At 36.6% G+C, this 25,554-nt stretch overlaps 1 protein-coding gene and 1 long non-coding RNA gene across 2 annotated transcripts in view; one reads left to right on the forward strand and one right to left on the reverse strand.

The window, feature by feature from the left end:
• LOC117077612 overlaps nucleotides 1-2,975 on the forward strand; it is a 102,551-nt gene extending 99,576 nt beyond the window's left edge. The window contains exon 4 of the long non-coding RNA XR_004434811.1: nucleotides 1,130-2,975. This is a non-coding gene — a long non-coding RNA (uncharacterized LOC117077612). The remainder of the gene's footprint in view (nucleotides 1-1,129) is intronic.
• The window catches only part of IL1RAPL1 (interleukin 1 receptor accessory protein like 1), a 708,593-nt gene that overhangs the window by 454,002 nt on the left and 229,037 nt on the right, over nucleotides 1-25,554 (reverse strand).

Genomic DNA, 25,554 nt, shown 5'->3' on the forward strand with positions numbered 1-25,554 from the left:
TTCAGAACATTTCAAAATCCCAACAATGTATGAGAATGCCTGTTTCTCTACAGCTTCTTAACAGAGTATATTTTCAAACATTCAAATTATTGCCAATCTGATGGGTGAGAACAGTACCTCAATATAGCTTCAATTTGCTTTTACTTATTGTTAGTAAAAGCAATCATCTTCTCATATGCTTAAGGGTCATTTATTTTTATTTTTTTGTAAATTGTCTATTTATGTTTTTGTCCATCTTTCTAAAGGATTTGTGTTCCCACTTAATTTTGCAAACTTCTTCATGTATTAAGGACATTAACCCTTTATCTGTGATATACGTTACAATATATGCATTTTTTTTCCAGCTTTCTTTTGGCTTTTGATTTTGTCATACAAAACTTTTAACATAGTAAAATTTATTAATCTTTTTATTTGTGGCATTTGAATTTTTAGTCATACTTAGAAAGTCCTTCCCAGCCAGGTGCAGTGGCTCACGCCTATAATCCCAGCACTTTGGGAGGCTGAGGCTGGCAGATCACGAGGTCAGGAGATTGAGACCATCTTGGTTAACCCAGTGAAACCCTGTCTCTACTAAAATACAAAAAATTAGCTGGGCGTGGTGGTGTCTGCCTGTAATCCCAGCTACTTGGGAGGCTAAGCAGGGAAATCGCTTGATATGTGATTGATATTAATAGATTTCCCAATATCAACCAAGGTGGTCATAGTAAATGATTTTCTTTCTTTCTTTCCTTCCCTCCTCCCTCCCTCCCTCCCTCCTTTCTTTCTTTCTTTTTTTTTTTTTTTTAGACGGAGTCTTGCTCTGTCACCCAGGCTGGAGTGCAGTGGCCGGATCTCAGCTCACTGCAAGCTCCGCCTCCCGGGTTCACGCCATTCTCCTGCCTCAGCCTCCCGAGTAGCTGGGACTACAGGCGCCCGCCACCTCGCCCGGCTAGTTTTTTGTATTTTTTAGTAGAGACGGGGTTTCACCGTGTTAGCCAGGATGGTCTTGATCTCCTGACCTCATGATCTGCCCGTCTCGGCCTCCCAAAGTGCTGGGATTACAGGCTTGAGCCACCGCGCCCGGCCGGAATGATTTTCATAATGTGGTGGTGGAGTGTATTAAATCAATTTTAATTTGGATTATTTCTAGATGCAGTATATTTTAAATCCTTAAAGAAATGATGAAGACATCTTGAAAGAGGGTTCAACAGACTCCTAATTATCAACTCGGAGGCAAATACACAGAATAACGTATTCTATTTTAATAATTCCTTGTCACCAACCTTGATTTTATCTTCTTTTCTTTTACCTCACTCTGTGAAGATTCATTTAGTATTTCTCTCATTCATTAGACTCCTTTGCATTAGGTATTTCCATGTGTTTTACAATGATGCTCTGAACTCCCATCTCTGCTGAAGATAATGTTTAGCTACTACTATATCTAGCACTTGACGCTATGGCACCTTCATTTCCGCTGATCCTTGTCAGAAGAAAATGACCAGTCTCAGCCAAGATGTCAGGGGATTTAAGTGTTGGTTAGCAGTAAAACACACCCAATAAATCACCACCAGTGAATTGTCTAAACAAATCCTTATTGCAACCCTTTCTTCCATCTCTTTTGCCTATATCTCTCCCCCAGCACTAACTCTTCCCATGGAGTTTTCTGTTCCGCCTTAATACTCCACATCACCAATACAGTCATATCAGTAGATGACTTCTAATGGACCAATGGGCAGGTGAATAACCTCCTTGTGGGGCTTGGACTTTGGTAATGCAGTATATCCTGGGTTCTACAAGACAAAAATTTTATTCAACCTGCTCAAGGTGTGTCTTTGAAATACATTGTAGAGTTTGGAGACTTGCCTGATCATAGCATGGCACCCTGCCTCTAGTTCCCATGACTTTCCAGACAGAATCTGCCTTCTCTAAAACCTCTAGGTATTTCTGATGAAAGCCCCCTTTCTAGTGCCTTCTCTAGAAAGAAAAAGTAATGATGGCATTTGTAAATACTGAGCCTTCAAATATCACAGCTCAGCTTCTAGATAGTTTCAATGGCTGAAAGTCTTCATTCTTTTAAAGATTGCTTTGAACTTTGAAAACAGTTAAAATTCATTGAGAATCAGATTCAGTAAGATATTCGTGGTATATTGGGCTATATCACTTTTGACCAAAAATGAGGTATTAACCAAAAAGAAATGAATCTTTATTTTCTACTTCATAAACTGGCCTGTGAAAGCAATTCTAAAATGGGAACTTGAAGTGCACTAGGACTAATGAATCGCTGGAACAAAGAAGTATGACTTATTTGAAATGACCCTATTGATTTGGATGCATATGTTCTACGTAGTACGTGTTTCAAAAATGTAAAAGCAATAATGGCATTTGTCAATTTACAATAGTAGCCAAAGGTGAAATACTTCTGGTATTATTTCTCTCAGTGCTCTGTTTCTGGGTTTATACTGGAATCTGTGTAAAGGTACACAAGGCTGACTACAAGGGCCATGATAGTCATCTTAGAAAATGTACTAATAGAAAAGCAGAGATCTGTCTTTAATGGCCACTTTGAAAGCTACATTATGACACTTTCGTTCAGTGTTAAACTGCTTCTTTACAGTGCTCAAATACAATAAATCAGAGATTAAAGTCAGGCTTCTGATGAACTTATATGGTACAATAATATTAATATATATTTTTGAAGTTTGAAGACGCTAAAACAGTTAATAATGTGTGAAGTTCCATTTGCTCATGTACTCTTTTTTCCATATCTCTTTTACGCCCTATACAAAAATGACAGTTAATTAACAACCTCGCCCGAGAGAAGTGTTTCTAGTGATAATAAACAAGAGCTATTGTCAAAGAATATGAAATTTACCATGACCAGAAAAAACAGTACTTTGCAGACAAATTAAACAGACATCTTGCAATTAAAATACTTCAGCTGATATAAGATATATGTGTAATTGTATATTATAAAGAATTTAAATCAATAATAAAAATCCACAAGGTATATGTCTCTGAAAATATACTAAATCTATGTGTGTATCTACACATACACAAATATATCTCTTCTTCTAACAGAGTTCTAAAATATTGAGTTCTTATCTATTGCATGGTTTGATTAGCTGACATAAATGTGCCTTGGAAAATATTTTAAGAATATTCTTAAGAACATATACTCAAAGTATGCAAAAAAAAAGCCACGTGAAATGAGAATAAACTGGACTTAAATCATTGTCCTACATTACATACTTGGAAACACTCAGAAAACTACACATTTTAATGGTGACTTGATTGTTGCAATAGATTATATAGTATTATTGATAATATGTCTATCCAATATTATGAAGAAAAATATGTGTTTTTCTTAGTTTATAGATTCATCCTTGTTTCAACTAGGGAAAAGGCAAAAAGAAAAGACAGAAACAGCATATGAATAAGTACTAAAAGAAATGGAGAAGAGTGAGGAATCATTTTCCTCCCATGGTAGATCTGACATGACTTTACAAAGAAATAAAAAAATAACCTTCCTGTATAACATGCACAGTTGGAAGAACTGAGCAGCTAGTAAATTAAACCATCAGAGAAAATCAACTCCAATTTTAGGAATGCATGATGCCTACCTTATGGCTGAGAAAAATATATTCAGGGCTCATGGAAGAATAAAGTACTGGTCAGATAATTTAAAACTTGGATTCAAACGTGATTTACTATGCTGCAATTTGATATTTTTCAGGCTCCATTTTCTGCCTAGCACATAGAAAAAGTGCAACCTTAAAAGTGGATATAATCAGGAAAGCTACATTCAGTATGTTTTTTGAAGCCCTAATTAAAGACTGTCTTATTTTCTCAGTAACAGATTTAGTTTCATTTATCCTTTTACTATTTGGAAATTAATTTTATTTTCAATTTCAGTTTGAAGTGACTTAACAAATTTTGAAAATAATCAATTTAAATGCTTTCGGTTCAAGAATTCTCATACTTTCTCATATATTTTTCAGGTAAAATGTAGTACTTGGGAAAGGGGACAGTGTTCTTGGAACCCAGAAAAAATATTAGAGGATATTTTTCTTTTTCTTTTTTTTTTTTTTTTTGAGGCGGAGTCTCGCTCTGCCGCCCCGACTGGAGTGCAGTGGCCAGATCTCAGCTCACTGCAAGCTCCGCCTCCCGGGTTTATGCCATTCTCCTGCCTCAGCCTCCCGAGTAGCTGGGACTACAGGCGCCCGCCACCTCGCCCGGCTAGTTTTTGTATTTTTAGTAGAGACGGGGTTTCATCGTGTTAGCCAGGATGGTCTCGATCTCCTGACCTCGTGATCCGCCCGTCTCGGCCTCCCAAAGTGCTGGGATTACAGGCTTGAGCCACCGCGCCCGGCCGGATATTTTTCTTAATCAGATTTCACATTAAGAATGAAAGTTCAGTAGCAAAGTCTATGCTGACTTACCAAAAACCTGGCTTATAAAAAGCTATGTGAACATGTGTTTCCAGGAGACTATAGCATATTAACTGTTTACTGTTATCCAAAAAGCACATTTTAGTAAAATTAAAGCTTAAATTATGATGCCAAAAAAATATTCATTCATAAATTATCTTAAGACAAAAGTAGGATAAGAATATAACATAGAAAGTTATAATTATAATGCATATTTAGAATTGGTTTAGAGACCCCGAAGTTATAATAGTATAAACACAAGAAAGGGCTGTTTCTAAAATTGTCGCTACAAGGACCTATAGCATAAAACAAAGTTTTAACAGCATCTGCTGAGAGAGAGAGAGAGCGAGAGAGAGAACGCAGATGAGAGAGAGAACACAGATGAAAAGTTAAAACTTAGTTGTTCATTTGGGTGTTGGAAATCTTAGGGGGAGTTAAAATGGAATTTGCATATCTATAGCACTAAATGCCAGAAATCCGGTATAGTAAGTACATACTCTCATGAAAATAGACCATAAGAAATATAACAGGCTCTGTATCCTTTTAAGTATGATTGGTTCCTTTGAGGGAATTATAGATAGTGAACAGAGAACTGTTTAATTAGAAATTAACTCTTCATAGATAGGTGTGATTGACTTCGCTGGGCAATAAAAATTAACGTTTAAAATGTCATGCTTTTAAAATGCTCGGAGGGTCTCCAGATATGGAGAGACAACAGCTATGTCTGTAACAGGGAGTTGATTTGTCATGGTGGTGCTTTTGGATTTCCCATGGCATAGATTGCAAGGCTAAATGAATGGTCAAGGCCAGGCACAGTGGCTCAAACCTGTAATCTCAGCACTTCGGGAGACTGAGGTGGGAGGATCACTTGAGCCCAGGAGTTCAAGATCAACCTGGGCAATATAGTGCGATCTCTTATCTACAAAAACCTTAAAAAATTTTCCAAGCATGGTGGTATGCACCTGTAGCACAAGCTACTCGGGACACTGAGATGGGAGGATTGCCTGAGCCTGGGAGGCAGAAGTTGCAGTGAGCCGAGATCACACCACTGCATTCCACTCTGGGTGAGAGAGAGAGAGTGAGATCCTGTCTCAAAAAAGGCAAAAATAAAAATAAATTAAAAATAAATGAATGGTCAAGTTAGTCTAGAATCCACAATGACTGATAAATGCTGTAGGGGCCTCTTAAATGATATGCAATTCTGTTGTACAGACATAACAGAGCTGTAATTAGACAATGGTAATATCAGCAATCTGTCAGCTTGGCCACTTCTTTCTTGCAGAAGGAATAAGACACTTACAATATAGGGAACACCACAGTAAAAGCAAACTTGCAGGTAATTGGAAAGAGACCTCAAGAGAAATCAGAATAGATTACTTTAAAAAGATTATGCATTGAGAAGAGGAAAAAAGGCTATTTCCCCCTCTTTAACATGATTACACTATGAGAAACGTACAGTAGAATTTAAAGTATTACAGGGAGCCAACAATATGGCTTAAGATTTGATTGAGAGAGTTGAACTCTTTGGGGACTGTGGAATTACTGGCGATGACCTCTATCACCAAAATCTCAGAACACTAAGAGCCAGGATTACAGCATCATATATAAAAGAGAGCAAGTTAGAGCTGAACATGATGGTGCCTGCCTTTTCTGCTACAGTAAGTGATCTGAAAGGCATGCAAGCAGGGTTCTGGAAGTGCAAGGGCTTCCAGCTTTCAAAGCTGTTCACAGGCTTTGTGTTTTAGATACGTTTTTAGTAACTTCAATTTTCTGATAACCCTTTGGTAAGAATACTAACAAGAAAACTGAGGTACTAATAGAGAAGCACTGGTAGTGGTGAGATCGTATAAAATGAATAACTAGAGAACTAATTAAGGCATACAATCACATCGGTGTTAAAGAGGGGTGGGGGAATGATGGCTCATCCCAGCACTTTGGCTCCAATGACTCTAGGAGTAGTTAGGCAGATCTATGGTCCACCAACACTGAAAATTTCAGGCATAATGCCTAGTCACTGAGGCTAAAGGTATGAAGAATTAGATTTTTAACTTTAATTTGAAAACCAGTTTGTTATATTTGTTTATGCTGACATTGGATGAGGTTTGAAAGAAATATGAGAAATATTTTCAAATGAATCTATGTGTATTTTTACATTTTAAATGTATTATCTTAGATAACACTTCATTTTGAGTTACTTTCTAAATTCATATTTATATCTTTTCCTATTATTTTTAATGTATATATTTACCATACCATTGATCACATTACAAACCACGAGAGCAACACAAAGCAGTGTTCAAAGGGTAACTCATAGACATTCCAGTACATGCAAAGCAAATCCAGACACTACTCCCTTGCATACTGATTCTTTCTCACTCTTCATGGCAAAACCCTACTTGTCAAGACCTAGATTAAGTACCATAGCCTAGTGACTAAAGCAAATACTTCCAAAACATCAAAAGTATGTTTAAAGAAAGGAGTACAATAAGCAAATGAAATAAATAAATTTAATTATAAGATCCAATACAGATAATAATAATAAGCCTTTTATTGGGAGCAAGAACAAACTAAAATCCTAGAAAACACGGAAGCAAACAGGGATAGCTAGGAGAAAAGGTAAACTATGGCCTACATTTGGCCACTAAGAATAGAGAGGCTCGGTCGGGCGCGCGGTGGCTCATGCATGTAATCCCAGCACTTTGGGAGGCCGAGGCGGGTGGATCACAAGGTCAAGAGATCAAGACCATCCTGGCTAACATGGTGAAACCCTGTCTCTACTAAAAATACAAGAAAAAAAAAAAAACTTTAGCCGGGCATGGTGGCGGGAGCCTGTAGTCCCAGCTACTCAGAAGGCTGAGGCAGGAGAATGGCATGAACCCGGCTGGTGGAGCTTGCAGTGAGCCGAGATCTCGCCACTGCACTCCAGCCTGGGCGACAGAGCGACACTCCGTCTCAGAAAAACAAAAAACAAACAAACAAACAATAAAAAGAATAGAGAGGCTCATTAATTAATTTAAGAAATGATAAAAATCTTAGCTCATTACTGGTAGTACCTCTTAAAACGTAAATTCATATATTTGTGTTAAAGACTTACAAGAGACCACTAAAAAATAGAATTTTAAAATGCTAAACCCCATAAAGGAAGAAAACAGAATGGGAAATTTTTAATCAGATAGAAAGCAGAAAATACGCAGCATCGATAGAACTCAAAATCATAAATTTGAGTGAAAAAAGCAAATTACATAATCACATGTATAAAATGATGTAATTTAGGTAAAAGTCAAAATAGCAGAAGCGTATATACCAAAATTTTAAGAATTCTTGTTTCTAGGAACGTAAGGAAAGGAATAAGATTGGCAGTGTTGGTGACAAAGGGGAATTTACCTGTGTCCTATTAAAAATATATTTGCCAGAGATAATAGTAACAACTACTACTATTACTTAATAATCATTAAGGAAAGTAACAGTCCTTCACTGGTGTGGCAAATACTTACTAAGACTACTTGCCAGGCAATGTTGTAGAAATTAGAAAGAACTATCATGGATAGACCAGTTAAGCACATTTCACATTATCACTTTTCTTAGATTAGTCAGAGACGTGGACTTAGGTTCAGACAATTCACTTGGGAGGTGATCCTAAGAAGTGAACAATGAGGAATGTGAGGCATGGATGCATGAAAAGCCAATAAATGGTATTAATGAACAGGTTACTGCTGTGAGCAACTGGGAATCAATCCTGCTGGGGACCTCTGAGAAATCATTTAGGCTATGCCTTGGAATTCCACTGGGGGACACGGAGGCCAGCAATGTTCATTTTACCGTTCCCTACGCTTCCAACACTGAGAAAGCACACATTGCTTCGCTGAAGACATGGTTTTCTTACCTTTAACAAGCTATGACAGAAGTGACTTAGGAAAAACTGAGTCACACCCAGATGAACACGCATCTCCAGAACATATGGAAAGCTGCCAAGCATTGACCTAACAAAATCTGTCTATAGTACCCAAGTAGAGAAGTTAAAAAGATGAACTGCCAACTCAATTCCTCTGCCTAAAAATATTTTTGACTTGCTCTGAGTAAACACATAACTAGCTGCAGGCACCAGTGTTGATTCTTTTTACTACTGAAGCAGAATAGCAGTGTGGCCTTTGGAGCTAGAGATTGTCCTGGGGCTCTGCTCCACCTCTTACAAACTGAATATTTGTTATATCCTCTGAACATGTTTCCCCAATTATAAAATGCAGATAAAAGATGAGCAGCAAGAGATTGTTACACAAACGATATAAAATAAAATGTAGACCTCCCACACTGTCCTTTCCCTGAATTCCAGGCTCTCATATACAATTGACTACTCCACATCTCTATTTGAAGATCAAATGGCTACACCAGATACAACACATACAGAGACTGAACCTCTAGCATACTCCTGAAAACCTAGCCCTTCCCCATTTCAGGTGATGCCAACTTCATCCTTCTAGAAACTCAGGTTAAACAAACAAACAACAAATCTTGCAGTCATCCTTGACTTCTTTCTTTCTTTCACAGCCTACATCTAAGACATCAATAAGTTCATTTGGCTCTATCTTCAAAATGTGTTCTAAATATTAGCACTTCTCATCATCTCACCTGCTATAAACTTAAGTCTGAGCTACCATATGTTTTGCAGATTCCTAAGTGGTCTCACTGCTTTTATCCTGTTTTATAATAGTCTATTTTCTATACAGCAGTTAGAGTGATTTTTTAAATCCGTAAGTTGGAGCATGTCACTTCCCTGCTCCGAATTCTGGAGTGGTTCTCCATCTCAGCATAAAAGCCAAAGAACTTACAGTGGTGTCCAAAGCCCTGCAAGATCTGCTTTATACCCACTGTCTCTCAAATCTGATCTACTACTACTCTTCTCATCCATGCCATTCTCCTTGTCAGGCACACTTCCATCTAACACCCTCTGCACTGGCTGGTTTCATTGACCTAGATAAGTATATAGCTAAAATCCCCCACCTTCTTCATATTTTTGCTCACTTATAACCTTTTCAAAAAGGCAAACCCTAATCATATTTTAAATTGCAGCCAGTTTCTCTCCCACTCTCCACGCTTGACTCCCACCTCAATTACCATATACTCTTTGCTACTCAAACTGTGCTCCCAAACCAGCAACACTGGCATCACTCAGAAGCTTGCTAGAAATGCAGCATCTTAGGACTCCACCTAAGACCTATGGAATCACAATCTGCATTGTAACAAGATCCCCAGGTGATTCGCATGCACATTAAAATTACACCAGTAGGGCCATATGCTATTTTGTATAGCATTTCTCAATTTCTAGATACCTCTAAGGCAGTCATCTATCATATGTATTGCTTAAGTTCTACCAAAATCATGATTTTTGCCTCTTTGTATCATTTACTGCTTTACCTCAATTCCTAGAACAGAGCTTGGCACATAGAATATACTCAAAAAAATATTTGTTGAATGAATTAATGCATGAATGAAAAATATTAGAGGTCATATGACCAGAATATTACCTAACCTATACTGAGTGTTTAACCAATGACAGTTCCTCTTCCTCTTCTCTCTGGAAAACTTAGAGTTAATAGTAAGATCTTCAATATTTGAACAATTAAGCATATACTTTCCTAGAAACCAACAGCAGAAGTTCATAAAAGACAGAATTTCTACTTCATCATTTTAAAAATATAGATGAACCATTTTCTAATCTGTTCCTCCTCACCAATGCCCAATGATCACTAGATTTATTTTAAAAGGGACAAACACATTAGCACTAATGGAAGGAGCTTTTAGAAAGTAAAATTTGATTTGCACAGTCAAGTGATTGCTACATATAATAATTAGTAAAACAAGTCACACTGAGTGTGTTATTTTATTTCATGGGACATCAATTGTGCAAAGAACAATAAATCACGAATATGATGATGTCTTAAAATATTAACAATCCCATAGTTTCTCTCATATCACTGAATAAAGTCTCAGGGTCTATCAAAGAGAAAATTCAAAGACAAATAGCTGAAAATTCACAAAAATCATCACCCACTTCGGTGAAAAAGAAGTGTTTTCAGGAGCAAACTACAGCAATGTAGTTTAAAAGAAAAGGTGGGGCGTGGTGGCTCACCCCTATAATCCCAGCACTTTGGGAGGTGGAGGCAGGCGGATCACAAGGTTAGGAGATCGAGACCACCCTGGCTAACACGGTGAAACCCCTTCTCTACTAAAATACAAAAAAATTATCCGGGTGTGGTCGCAGGCGCCTGTAGTCCCAGCTACTCTGGAGGCTGAGGCAGGAGAATGGCCTGAACCCAGGAGGCGGAGCTTGCACTGAGACGAGATCATGTCACTGCACTCCAGCCTGGGCAACACAGCAAGACTCTGTCTCAAATAAAAAAAAAAAAAAAAAAAGAAAAGAAAAGGTAGTTTATGCATGTTAAGATCGATAGCTAAAACTAAAAACCTTAAAGGAAATTTTGTTTCATATATATACATTTGGTGTTTATATAAAAACCATTAGGATATATCTCCTATAAATATAAATTATTATGAAATATCTAGCCTAATAATTTTTAGATAAATGCAAGTTACTATTCAAGATAAAGAACATTATTCTGGTAAGCATTTTGCTGATATAAAACTTAAGCTATAAACCCTAGTAAAAGAAAAATTCAAAAAGCTTTCCAAAGTACAAGCTAGAAAGGAAAAAGATAACAAATTTGATTAAATTAAGGGCTTTGTTTGATCATAGGTACCATAAAGAGAGTAAAAATATAAGCCATAAGTTGGGAGAAAACATTTGCAATATGTATTACTGTCAAACACCTAGCATCGAAAATATGTGAAATATTCTTTTGAATCAATAAGCATAAGACCAATAATATAAAAGTGAGCAAACAAATGGTGAGGGCCTGATTACAGATGTGAGAGAACGCATGCCTGTGGCTATGTAAATTGGTATACCACTTTTGGAGAATAATTTAGTATTACCCAATATACTTTAAAATATGCATATAGACTCAGCTGTTCAACTGCTAGATATATATATGGAACCTGGAGACATTTTTCCACATCTACACTGGGAAACAAGTATAAGGACAGTCATAGCAGCATTGTTAATAATAGCAAAAAAAAATGGAAACAGCCCAAATGTCCATCAAGAATACAAAAGATACATTAAATTGGAGTATATTCATATAATGAAATATTATACAGCAATGGAAATTAATAAATAATGATACTGTCACCACCGTACTATAATCTGTGAAATAATCCCAAGTAAAAAAATAAGTCATAGAAGAGTGAATATAATCAGATTAAAACACTTATATAACAAAATAAGGCAAAACCAAACCATATCAAATTGAGAATAGCGGTGACCTCCAAAAGAAGAATGGGAGATAACATCCAGAAGGCCATGCTCCAAGGTGTTTCAATATGGTGATGTACTGCTCTATTTTTGAAACTCATAAATGATACATAGGAGTTCATTTTTCTAATTCTGTAAGTTCTCTCTATATGGCATGTATACTATTTTGTATCCAGAACACATTCCATAGATTTTTAAGAATACATAGGTAAATAAAAGGCATTACAGTAAATCAAGATAATTTTTTCACAACCAATTAATATCACTACATTTTCTAGTAGCCAGTCTTTTGTATAACATAAGTAGCTAAGTAACTATTTCCTACAGCCCAATATAGGCATGACCTTGTCAGAGATCTTTGTTATACTTTTTGTTGCAAATACTGTAGGAATTAATCCACTGAAACAACTAAAATCAATTCATAAAACACTGGAAATCAGAAGGGCAAAGAGAGAATCATATCACCTTTGAATTTAAAATTAATTGATTTGACCAGGCACAATAGCTCACGCCTATAATCCCAGCACTTTGGGAGACCGAGGTGGGCAGATTGTTTGAGTTCAGGAATTCAAGACCAGCCTGGGCAACATGGCAAAACCCTATCTCTACAAAAATAAAAAAGTCAGCCAGGCGTGGTGGTACATGCCTGTAGTCCCAGCTTCTTGGAAGGCTGAGGTGGGAGGATTGCTTGAACTCAGGGGGTGGAGGTTGCAGTGAGCCAAATCACACCACTGACAACACTATTCTACAGCTTGGGAGACAGAGTGAGGCTCTGTTGTAGCAAATTTATTTGTAACACTCAAAAATTGCAAACAATCCAGATATACTTCATCAGGTAAGTGGTTAAACAAATTGTGATACATCCATATCAGAGAATACTATCCTACAATAAAGAGGAACACACTATTGATATATTCAGCAACCTTGGGTGAATGTCCAGAGAATTATGCTGAATGAAAAAGGTTACAAAGTATACCAATCCATTTATGGAACATTCTTGACTTGGCACAATAATAGAAATGGAGAACAGATCAGTGGTTGGCAGAGATAAGGAAGGAGCGACAGCAGAAGGTAAGTAGTATGGCTACTAATTGGCAACAGGAGGAATCCTTGTGGTGGTGAAAATGCTTTCTATCTTGACTATGTCAGTTTCAATATCCAGGTTTGATATTGTACTATCAAGATGTTACCACTCTAGGAAATTTTTGGAAGATGTTTCCATTGAGGGAAACTGATTACAGGATATATGGGATCTCTGTAATGTCTTTTACAATTGCATGTAAATCTACATTATCTCAAAGTAGAAAGTTTAACTAAAAACTTAATGAACAATGCATCCAAACAATAATTTTGCTGCTACTATTTCTTCAGATTCATGTCTTCAACCAGAAAAAATTGACTGAGAATTATAACAAATCAACATGAATAAACAAAAGGTTTTATGACTGGAAAAGGAAATGTTACTGGCTATTGCTGCACTGAGGTGACATCTTCCACTACACTGGCATGGCATTTGCATAAATAATGTAAAAGGGAATATTATATTTCAAAGGAATACTGAATGTCAAGGTTATGGCATTAAAGAAGTTCAGTTAAGTTCAACAACTTGATTGATTTCACTACAATTCTTTAGGTTTTATACATGAACTTTGATTTTTTTAAAAGTCAGATTGTGCTTATATTAAATATGTACACTTGAATAAACATACCTGCATATAACAATTCAACTTGCCAGTTGCGGTGGCTCACGCCTGTAATCCCAGCACTTTTGGGAGGCCAAGGCAGGCAGATCACTTGAGGTCAGGAGTTCAAGACAAGCCTAGCCAACATGGCAAAATCCTGTCTATACAAATATTAGCCAGGTGTGGTGGTGCACGCCTGTGATCCTAGCTACTCGGGATGCTGAGGCAGGAAAATTGCTTGAACCCAGGAGGCAGAGGTTGCAGTGAGCCGAGATCGCACCACTGCACCCCAGCCTGGGCGACAGAGTGAGACTCTGTCTCAAAACAAAACAAAACAAAACAAAACAACTTGAGTGTGTCCAAATTCTTTTCGATTTTTAAGTAAAAACATTTTAAAATGAAAACTCAGCACATCATTGTGTTTTCATTAAACATATGTTATCTGAAAGTGTCTGATATAAAACAAAGTCTGAGAAATGTGTGAAGAAAATCTTGAAGACATTTATTTTAGTATACTTAGTTTCTGCTCTTCAGGAAAAGCTAGGACAAATATTTTATATTTCAGAAGGCTGTTTCTATCTAACTTTCATAATTTTCTTATGTAAGAGCAAATCTATCAAATATCACACAGATATATATGTATATTTTTACAATAAATTATAATGTGATCATTATCATTTTTCTCTTGTAATTGTTTAAAATTGTGATATTATGAAACAATGTAACTCTGAATATCACCTATGCCCCAAAACATATAAAATACATAGAGAGATATATTTCATATGTCAGATCAAACCAGGCAAGATAGATAACATTTTAAAGAAGCTTCCAGAAATTGTAGAAGACTATCTTTTACCTAAAAAAGTTGGTCATCTTTAGCCATTGCTTTTATCAATTCTGTTGATTCTTTTTAAATAAAATTTAGTCAAAAAAATATGACATTAATTGAGGATATGAACAGATATTGGATCCAATTTAAGGTACCTGTGCTTCACAAATGAACCGATAAATAGGTCCAGCTATTCTAAAAAAAAGCAACTTTCATGCTAAAAAACATTAGTCATATGCAATAGCAATTCTTTCAAAGTCCAAATTTATGATTTAATGCAGGCATCTACAAGTTTCCATCTTATTCTAGCTAGCCATTTGTTTCATTACATTAACATGATTCTACAATTTTAAATGGAGAACAGAAGATATGCTCTTTTGAATGCCTATGTAACAAATATATACTTCTTATACAAAACCAGGCTCAGAATTGTGTGTAATCATTTCAAAAAGGAATTTTTAAAACAGTCTTTTTACTTTCATCAAGAGACCAAAATTAACTTAAATGTCCATCAATTGGAGATTGGTTAAATAAATTCTGCTGTAGCATAGAATTTTATTACTTAAAAATAATACGATAGGAGACTTTCTAATGGCATAAAAGTGTTCAGAATGCATTGTTAGGAGAAAAGTGATGTTATCAAGCATTATGTAGATGATAATCAAAATTCTGTAAAAAGACACTCTATAGCTGCTAATAACCATTTCTTTTCATTCTACTTAGTGGTCAAGGTGATAGAATGACAGCATATTTTTCCTCTTACTTTTCAAGCTTCTCTGCGTTTTTCAAATTTTCCTTGATAAAAACTATTACTTTGTAATAAATAAGATAACATATTTTAATGCTGACATTTTCTGCTGAAATTGGACAGTGATATTGGTAACTGAAACAGAATTAAGACAAGAGAGTCCAATTACTTGTCTACAAGTACAGACCACAAACACAAATTGACTATACCACTACTGATTTAAAACCATTATTTATCTTACGTTCTCAGTATTTTCACTTTTAGGTTACATTTTCCTAAGTCATTAAGTCAGACAAACAGTACAGAATTTCTAATAGATGAAAACCATTCAGAGATCATAAGACTGTCTTTAAAAGATACTATAAATGTTTGACTTTACTACAGTTTACAAGACAGCACTTATCTACATTCTGACTGTTAAAGTGTGGTTATTTTCCTGATCCCTGAGGTGTGGAACCATTTACTCTTGGGAATATGTAATGCTAATCACCTGATCACAGGAGCGACTCAGTAACAAATAACACTTGTGCTTGTTCAAGTGTTACGTTGTATGCAATCATTTAACAGCATTAATAGCACAAACTTATATAATTGTCTGTGAATTTATCAGTTTAACCTTCTAAACAGTCTTCAGGCTTCTCCAAAACAAATAATAAAACAACCTCAGCAACAGTACAACACACCTACAATTAGAAAGCATTGATCATTTGTTTTACATTGAGAGTAAGATTCATCATTACATTATTTTATATGACTCCTAATATTTTTCAGAGTGTATTTTATTTTAGAAAGAAAGTAAATTTTTTAACGTTTTTCTTGAAACCTTACACTCAGCTTCGGAAAGAGTTTCTTAGTACACATCCTACATATTTTTCTTTCCTGGGAGTTACTCTTGAAAACTGTAGCTAAATAACTTCCTTTTTCTTTGCAATTGAGTCCTTTCACATTAAACAACAATCAGTTGGTTACCTGTTATGCATATGGTGCACCATTATATGTTATGGATATACAGATTTATGTAAGGCTCGATTTTGTAATTCAATAACTAAGAAGCTAAATAGAGAAAGTGTATATATAATAAAGAGTACTAACAATTTGAATATGCCTGTGCTATGTAACCCCCAAAATGTTGTATGATTACATTTCTAGTATCAATCCATTTATTTTTAACAGTGCATGTCATTTCATTATATTCCTATCATGGATCTCATCCCACCAATTTTTATTTATGGGATAGGAACTGGCTAAGGGACTCTAAAAAATATGTTCATGGCTCAATTTTAAGAGAGAGAGGGAGAGACAGAGAGAGAGACAAAGATTGAGAGACTGACTTGTAATGCTAGGTCTCCAGCCATTCTCATCTTCTATTCAATATTTTAAGTCAATAAAATGAATACGGTCACATCAGGAATTATTATACAATTTGTCAGTAATGTGAATCTGGCTGTGTTACTGAATAAGGAAGAATAGAGTCAAAATCCAAAAAAGACTCGATGGGGAGACTCATAGGCCTAATAGAATACATTTAATAAGAATAAAATGTATTCTACATGTGGATCCTAAAGCACCAATGTTACAAAAACTTGGTAAGAAAGATATGGCTTGGGGCAAAAATAATAATAAGTATTCTAAGTAGTAATAGTTGGGTTTGGATTTAATTGTGTATAAAGAAATTTTTGTCAGCAATTATGAAGCTATGGAAAATTAGAAAATGTGAACACAGGCTGCCTTTCTAGAAAAGAGTAAGAAGTAGGCTGTGCAGACCATTGTGGATTAGAAAGGTCAGACTATACCGATACATTTGCTCTGAGGCACATACGCAAACCAGGGTTTATAGAGAGATGAATGGTTAAGAAAGTGAAAGAACCCAAAATCAGGTTTATTTAATTTTTCAAGTATTTTTAACATCTACTGCATGCCCAGTGTTGTGTTAAGTATTGGGAAATAAAAAACACATTCTTGCTGTAAAGAGGTTTATAGTCTAGTATTCAGAAACAGCAAAGTAAAGAAGAAATGGTAATAGTTACATATAAGAACTTTCTACCTTCTAAAACTATCCAAAGACTGAACCTGATGGAAAAGTAATGAGTTCTCCTTTACTAGAGGTTTTCAAACATAATATCCATGGGTATAGATCATCTGATTCGACTGTAAAGAAGGAGTTCAAGCAGCAGATGCCTGTTGTCTTCAAGCTTCTTTCAGATTTGACCTCCTATCTGAGTTCAGTAGAGGAGGAGACCAGGCTTAATAAAGAAATCTTACAGGATCTGGGGTTCTAGATCGACAGTATTCACATATATGGCAAGAAGTCAGGAGTGTACTGTTGGCCCACAATGAGAGCAGAGGTGTTGGTTGGTCTGGGGATATGTAGGATAAGTATGGTGGGAATGAAAGGCCCAGTATGACTAGAAGAAAGTGTTTGTATTGGAGGGTAATAAAGACATAAGGATGGCATGGTAGTTTGTGATCTAGAAGGGACAGAATGGCTTTTGTAGTCTATAGGCAATGTTACATGCTGCGCAGAGACTCAGTATAAATGGCTGGTTTTACAAAGAAGATAATGAAAGGAGGGAGGCTATGCAAGTATATGTACAGTCTAATTACGAAATATTTTGATATTTGAAGAAAAGTAAAATAGTGAAATTATGAAACAAGGCTTGCACAAATGATTTCAACTTCATGGACAAGTTAAAATAATGTGTCATCGGAAAATGTGAAACTCTAGAACAAATGCCACCTTTCAAAGGATTTTTTAGTGTTTGTACCTGTTTTCGCTTTCTTTTCCTTTCTCCTTATTCTAGCACTCTGTTGAGAGCCAATGTCCTCCATCGAGGCTTTCTTGTTTTTCAAAGTAGATACATACTTTAGAGCTATCTCCGAACATACACAGGAGAATAAAATGTATCACAAATTCAATCAGTAATAATAGAATAATAAATATTTCCTTAGCTGCTATTGTATAATGTGTTTTCGAGTCACTGTTTTTACAAATTCATGCCACTTATCCATTAAGCCAATATGCAGAAATCTAATAAATTAAATGCAATACTTTACAGATTCACATTTGTGGTTCATTACTAACTACCTCATTCTGATAATGGTAAAAATCAGATTCTGTTTTCCTCAGTTTAAACTGACAGTAATTACTATAAGTGATCCCATTGTCTTTACAGTTTACTCTTGACATTTTATTTCAATTTTATTAAATGATGATTGACTGTCAAATTACTTCCAAGATTACTCTAATTTATAATGAACAGATTTTTCATGGCTTCCAAAAGAAAAATTAACCTAGCAGAATTAATGAAAATGCTGGTCAATCTGCACAATATTAATAAATGCATTCACATGTCCTAAATATCCCTTTATATTTTTTTTCCTAAATAGCTGTATGGCAGTGGTAGTGGTGTGTGCGTGTGCGTGTGGGCGCGCGCGTGTGTGTGTGCACCAGAGCACACATAGCATTCATTTCTTTAATAGTTTAGTAGTCAAATGCCAACTTTCCTGTTTAGCATCTGGGTTTTCTAATATGGGTTCCGGGTCTGGACAAACTTAGGTTCAATGTTCCATCATTTGTCAATTGTAGCAATCTACTTTAACTTTTTCAAAGTCAGTTTCCTGAATTTATAAAATTAGAACAATAAAAGTTCATACCTGTGATGGCCAGTTTTACATGTCAATGTGGCTAGGCTACAATGCCATTAATTCAACCAAACACTAATCTAGGTGCTGCTGAGAAAAATATTTTGTAGACCAGATTAAAGTCCATAATCAGTTTAAGTAAGGAAGATTAGCCTGGATAATCTGAGTGGGCCTGATTCAGTCTGGTAAAAGGGCTTACGAGCAGAGCTGAGGCTTTTCTGAAGAAGAAATTCCATCTGTAGACTGCAGTTTCAGTTTGTAGCTGAGAATTCCAGACTATATTTTCTGACAGCCTGCCATACAGATTTTGAACTTGTCTTATCAGCCACCATCGTTGTGTGGTACAATTCCTGGCAATAAATCTCTTAACATATAGCTTCTACAAGTTCTGTTTCCCTGGTAGAACTCTGACTGATATTCTGCCCCATAGCATTTTTATGAGGATATGAACCAAGTGACTGGCATAAAGTGATATGGCAAGTACTTAGTAAATGTTATTATAACAGAACAAAAATGTTAAAGAATTTAAAGAATTATAAGTTACTCTTAGAATTTATAGAGTACTAATTTTTAACTTCTCCATATAAAAAAGTGGTAAGACTAATAAGACATAAATATCATTTAGCAATCAAAGAAAGGCAAGACTGTACCTAGAAACCTGTAGGACACTGCCAAGGAATTACAGCATAAAAATCTCTAGTCCTCCATCAATTCTATTTTTGTTTTTATTTTTTCTCACAGAAAGACTTATTCCATATCATATCGGTTGATTTTAAGGGATTAGTGAGGGCTGACTCATCTCTAATGTTTCAATCCTTCAAGTTTATGAAGGCTCAATATTCTTGGAGAAATTCTAAATGATCCTGGATGTCTTCAAAAATGTATATACATAATGTAAAGTACATGGTATTCATCTTGTTTTATTTTTTTCTTTGGATATTAGCAGGCTTGGAACCAAATATGCAATTCAATTTTAGCCTCAGAAATCCTGTTTTATATAGTTGTTAAAATATAAACCAATCATATTTTAGAAAATATTTTACAAAAATAATTATTTTCATTCACTAACCGTTGAATTTAAGCTAGCCTTTCAGACAGATGCCCTTCTTTTTGGGAACAGTAAGTCCACACATTGCATACGTCACAATTATTCTTACCTAACAGTTCATATGAGACTCAGATCCACAAACTGGAAAAATCCTGGGTCCTAAAGTTGGATACTCTTATTAGGTGTATTTGAGTTGGGATCAGGAATGCACTTATTTCATGTGTTTCTTATGTGCATTATTGGGTGACAAGCGCAAGTACACTTGACATACTTTCTACAGGACAGAGATATAAATCCAGATAATTTTTTTTTTTTTTTTTTTTTTTGAGACAGAGTCTCGCTCTGTCGCCCAGGCTGGAGTGCAGTGGCCGGATCTCAGCTCACTGCAAGCTCCGCCTCCCGGGTTTACGCCATTCTCCTGCCTCAGCCTCCTGAGTAGCTGGGACTACAGGCGCCCGCCACCTCGCCCGGCTAGTTTTTTGTATTTTTAGTAGAGACGGGGTTTCACCGTGTTAGCCAGGATGGTCTAGAACTCCTGACCTCGTGATCCACCTGTCTTGGCCTCCCAAAGTGCTGGGATTACAGGCTTGAGCCACCGCGCCCGGCACAGATAATTTTTTAAGTGTTAAAGAAACAGTGGAGGGAGGAGACTGATTTCACAATGAAGACTTGCCACCAAAATTGTTATCTGTCATGTGGGAAAATGTTTCTTAAAGTCCCTAAATCTTACAGCACTTCTAAGGAAACAAGTTCTCTCTGAGTACATATCGTAGGGTTTACACTGATTTTGTGAAGACTAATTTTCAAGTGGTTTCTACCACAAAAGCTAAGTCCAAAAAAAAAAGGTAAACGAAAATCCTAGCTATTATAATTTTCAATAAACTTTTCTATATTTTTAAAAGATTATAAGTATTATCAATACTGGAATAGCCACAGCTAAATCCTACCTATTCCTCATGTAAAATACCACATTTAGAAACTTTGGCTTAAATTTGTCAGTAAAGAAAGCAACAGAATGTTAGCTACCTTCTTGAACACACTATAGGTACTATCTAAAATGGAAGATTTTGAGGGTATCATATGTTTTGATCCTTCCATAAGTTGTTTTTTTAAGAACAAAGATGCACATCTAGCCTGGGCAACATAGCAAGATTATGTCTCTACATTTTTTTTTTTAATTGTAGAGACAACTTTAGTCCCAGATACTTGGGAGACTGAGATGGGAGGACTGCCTGAGCCCAGGAGGTCAAGGCTGCAGTGAGCCATGATTGAGCCATGGCATTCCAGCCTGGGAAACAGAGCAAGATGAAGGAAGAAAGAAGAGAAAGAAAAGTCAGCCCCTACTGGGAGGTGCCTCCCAGTTAGGCTACTCGGGGGTCAGAGACCCACTTGAGGAGGCAGTCAGGCTGTTCTCAGATCCCAAACTCCATGCTGGGAGAACCACTACTCTCTTCAAAGCTGTCAGATAGGGATGTTTTAGGTCTATAGAAATTTCTGCTGCCTTTTGTTCACCTATGCCCTGCCCCCAGAGGTGGAGTCTACAGAGGCAGGCAGGCCTCCCTGAGCTGAGGTGGGCTCCACCCAGTTAGAGCTTTGTTTACCTACTCAAGCCTCAGCACTACCTGACTTCACACTATACTACAAGGCTACAGTAACCAAAACAGTATGGTACTGGTACCAAAACAGAGATATAGACCAATGGAACAGAACAGAGCCCTCAGAAATAATACCACACATCTACAACCATCTGATATTTGACAAACCTGACAAAAACAAGAAATGGGGAAAGGATACCCTATTTAATAAATGGTGCTGGGAAAACTGGCTAGCCATATGTAGAAAGCTGAAACTAGATCCCTTCCTTACACCTTATACAAAAATTAATTCAAGATGGATTAAAGACTTAAATGTCAGACCTAAAACCACAAAAACCCTAGAAGAAAACCTAGTCAATACTGTTCAGGACAAAGGCATGGGCAAGGACTTCATGTCTAAAACACCAAAAGCAATGGCAACAAAAGCCAAAACTGACAAATGGGATCTAACTAAACTAAAGAGCTTCTGCACAGCAAAAGAAACTACCATCAGAGTGGACAGGCAACCTACAGAATGGGAGAAAATTTTCGCAATCTACTCATCTGACAAAGGGCTAATATCCAGAACCTACAAAGAACTCAGACAAATTTACGAGAAAAAATCAAACAACCCCATCAAAAAGTGGGCGAAGGATATGAACAGACATTTCTCAAAAGAAGACATTTATGCAGCCAACAGACACATGAAAAAATGCTCACCACCACTGGCCATCAGAGAAATGCAAATCAAAACCACAATGAGATACCATCTCATACCAGTTAGAATGGCGATCATTCAAAAGTCAGGAAACAACAGGTGCTGGAGAAGATGTGGAGAAATAGGAACACTTTTACACTGTTGGTGGGACTGTAAACAAGTTCCACTATTGTGGAAGACAGTGTGGTGATTCCTCAAGGATCTAGAACTAGAAATACCATTTGATCCAGACATCCCATTACTGGGTATAGACCCAAAGGTTTGTAAATCATGCTGCTATAAAGACACATGCGCATGCATGTTTATTGTGGCACTATTCACAATAGCAAAGACTTGGAACTAACCCAAATGTCCATCAGTGATAGACTGGATTAAGAAAATGTGGCACATAGACACCATGGAATACTATGCAACCATGAAAAAGGATGAGTTCATGTCCTTTGTAGGGACATGGATGAAGGTAGAAACCATTATTCTCAGCAAACTATCACAACGACAGAAAACCAAACACCGCATGTTCTCACTCATAGGTGGGAAGTGAACAATGAGAACACTTGGACACAGGGTGGGGAACATCACACACCGGGGCCTGTCGTGGGGTGGGGGCAGGGGGGATGAATAGCATTAGGAGATATACCCAATGTAAATGACGAGTTGATGGGTGCAGCACACCAACGTGGCACATGTATACATATGTAACAAACCTGCACGTTGTGCACAGGTACCCTAGAACTTAAAGTATAATAATAAAAAAAAGAAAGAAAGAAAAGAAGGAAAGGAAAGGAAAAGGAAGGAGAGAGAGAGAGAGAGGAAGGAAGGAAGGAAGGAGAGAGAAGGAAGGAGAGAGGAAGGAAGGAAGGAGAGAGGAAGGAAGGAAGGAAGGAGAGAGGAAGGAAGGAGAGAGGAAGGAAGGAAGAAGGAAGGAGAGAGGAGGAAGGAGAGAGAAGAAGGAAGGAAGGAAGGAAGGAGAGAGGAAGGAAGGAGAGAGGAAGGAAGGAGAGAGGAAGGAAGGAAGGAAGGAAGGAGAGAGGAAGGAAGGAAGGAAGGAAAAAAGAAAGCAAGAAAAGAAAAGAAAAAATATAATAATAAACAAGCACAGACTTCTGGTTTCAAAATGGTGATGTAGAACTAAGCTGACTTAACTTCCTCCCCTCAGTAGAAAACCAAAAACAAATGAACAACACTGATATTATTACCAGCAATATCCCAGAACTCAAATATGAGGATGAGGCAGTTCCTAGGGCCATAGAGAAGTGAAAAAACTCTTGAGCAGAGAATAAGGGAATCCATCTTTCATATTCATGACACTCCCTCTCCTCTAATCTGCCTGGCAATAAGTATGCAAAACAAATGTCCCTACACTCACGGTTTCTATACTTGTAAAAGTGAGATTGAGGTGAACAATGACTTTCCCTACCATCTTGGTTTCTGGGCAGAACTGTCTCTGCCTCAGCCCACTGGACACATCAGGAGTACCTGAAGATGGAAATATCCCTGAGGACAGCCAGAGATACAAAGGGGAGGTGAGACCTACCATCCTCAGCTCTGGAAACTACTCTGTAGCTCAGCCAAAAAAAGACAACCAATTAGGTGGCCATTCAGCAGTATTATACTGTAGGAAGTTTGTTCCACAGGTCCCTGGGTATGAAACCCAAGATAGCCTTCCCACAGTACTGGAATATCCCCTCGATACCTCCCTCATTCAGGACAGGAAGCACTCAGATGGTTTGCTAGAACCAAAGCAAACCTGTGCTTAAGAAACCATCTAGTGCTGAAAAGGAAGTAGCATACAACCACCCTCACCAGAAGAAAGGAAGAAAGGAAGAAAGAAGAAAGAAGAAAGAAGAAGAGGAAGAGGAAGAGGAGGAGGAGGAGGAGGAGGAAGAGGAGGAGTGAATTCAGAAACATCAGAAAAATTGAGCAGAGAAATAATTTTAAAAATCAAACAAAAATATTGGCACTGAGAAATATATTTGCTGGACTGAAAAATTCATGAGAAGCTCTCAAGAGCAGAATGAATCAAGCAGAGGAAAGAATCAGTGAGCTTGAAGCCAGGGTATCTGAAAATAAACAGAGGAGAAAACATAATAAAAAGAAGCACAGCTCGCCCACAAAATATAGACAAGTTCCTAAAGAGACCAATCTAAAAACTATTTGTGTTCAAGAGGGAGTCAATCAAGGGATAGAAAGCTATTCAAATAAATAATAACAAAAACTTCCTAAATATGAGAAGAGGCAAATATCCACATATGAGAAGGCCGGAGAACACAAAATACATTCGACCCAATAAGATTACTCAAAGATGTGTAATCAACAGACTCTCAAAAGTCAAAGACAAATACCAGGTCCTAAAAGCAGCAAGAGAAAAGAAGCAAATAACATATAAAGGAGTTCAAGTTCATCAGCAGCAGACTTCTCCTAAGGCCAGGAAGGGGTGGGATGACATTTTTCAAAGAGTTGAAAGAAAAAAACAAACAAACTGCCATTCAAAAACACTTTATCTGGCAAAACTGTCCATCAAGTATGAATGAGAAATAATGTTGTTCCAGAAAAAACAAAAGTTGAGAGAATTAACCATGATCAGATCTGTTTAATAAGAAATGCAAAAGAGAGTTCTTCAATCTGAAAACAAAACAAAACAAAACAAAATAAAAAAAAACTAACATGCAAAAGAAAACATTTGAAGGTGTGAAACCCACTGATAAAATTAAGTAAAAAAACAAATCCAGAACACTCTAATACTGTAATTTTGGCGTGTAAACCATACATTATTGTAGTATGAAACCCAAAAGACAAATCTTTCGTAATAATAATACCTGTAGCAAGCTGTTAAGACACAGGCAATACAAACCTATGTAAACTGAGAAAACAGAGTCAAACTGTGGGTGGATGTAGCTGAAGTGTAGAGTTTATTTTTATATTTTCATTATTTGTTTCTATTCTTTTCTTTTTTAGCTAAGTTGTCATCTCTTCAAAAGAATGTTATAATTATGTTTCATAAGCCTCATAGTAACCACAAAGTAAAAACCAGTCAATACGTTCACTGAGAAGAAAAAGCAGCAAATTACAACATACTACCAGAGGAAAATCACTTAACCATAAAGGAAGACAACAGGAAAGGAACAAAGAGAGGAGTTCTAAAACAACCAGAATACAAGCAACCAAATGGCAGGAGTAAGTCCTTACTTATCAATAATAACACGGAATGTAAATGGACTAAATTATCCAATTAAAAGGCATAAAGTGGCTGAATGGATAAAGAAACAAGACCTAACCATATGCTGCCTTCAAGAATTCCACTTCATTTATAAAGATACACATAGACTGAAAGTGAAGACTTGGGAAAAGATATTCCATGCAACTGGAAAGCAAAGAAGAGTAGCAGTAGCTATAATTACATCAAATAAAGTAGACAAAATAAAAGACTGTAAAAAGAGACTAAGAAGATCACTTTATCATGATAAAGGGTTCTGTTCAGCAAGAGGATGTAACAGTGACAAATACCTATTTACCCAACACCAGAGCTCCCAAGTATATA

Source organism: Trachypithecus francoisi, unplaced genomic scaffold (assembly GCF_009764315.1).
Source record: "Trachypithecus francoisi isolate TF-2019V2 unplaced genomic scaffold, Tfra_2.0 Lachesis_group6, whole genome shotgun sequence".
In the NCBI taxonomy this organism is placed as follows: domain Eukaryota; kingdom Metazoa; phylum Chordata; class Mammalia; order Primates; family Cercopithecidae; genus Trachypithecus; species Trachypithecus francoisi.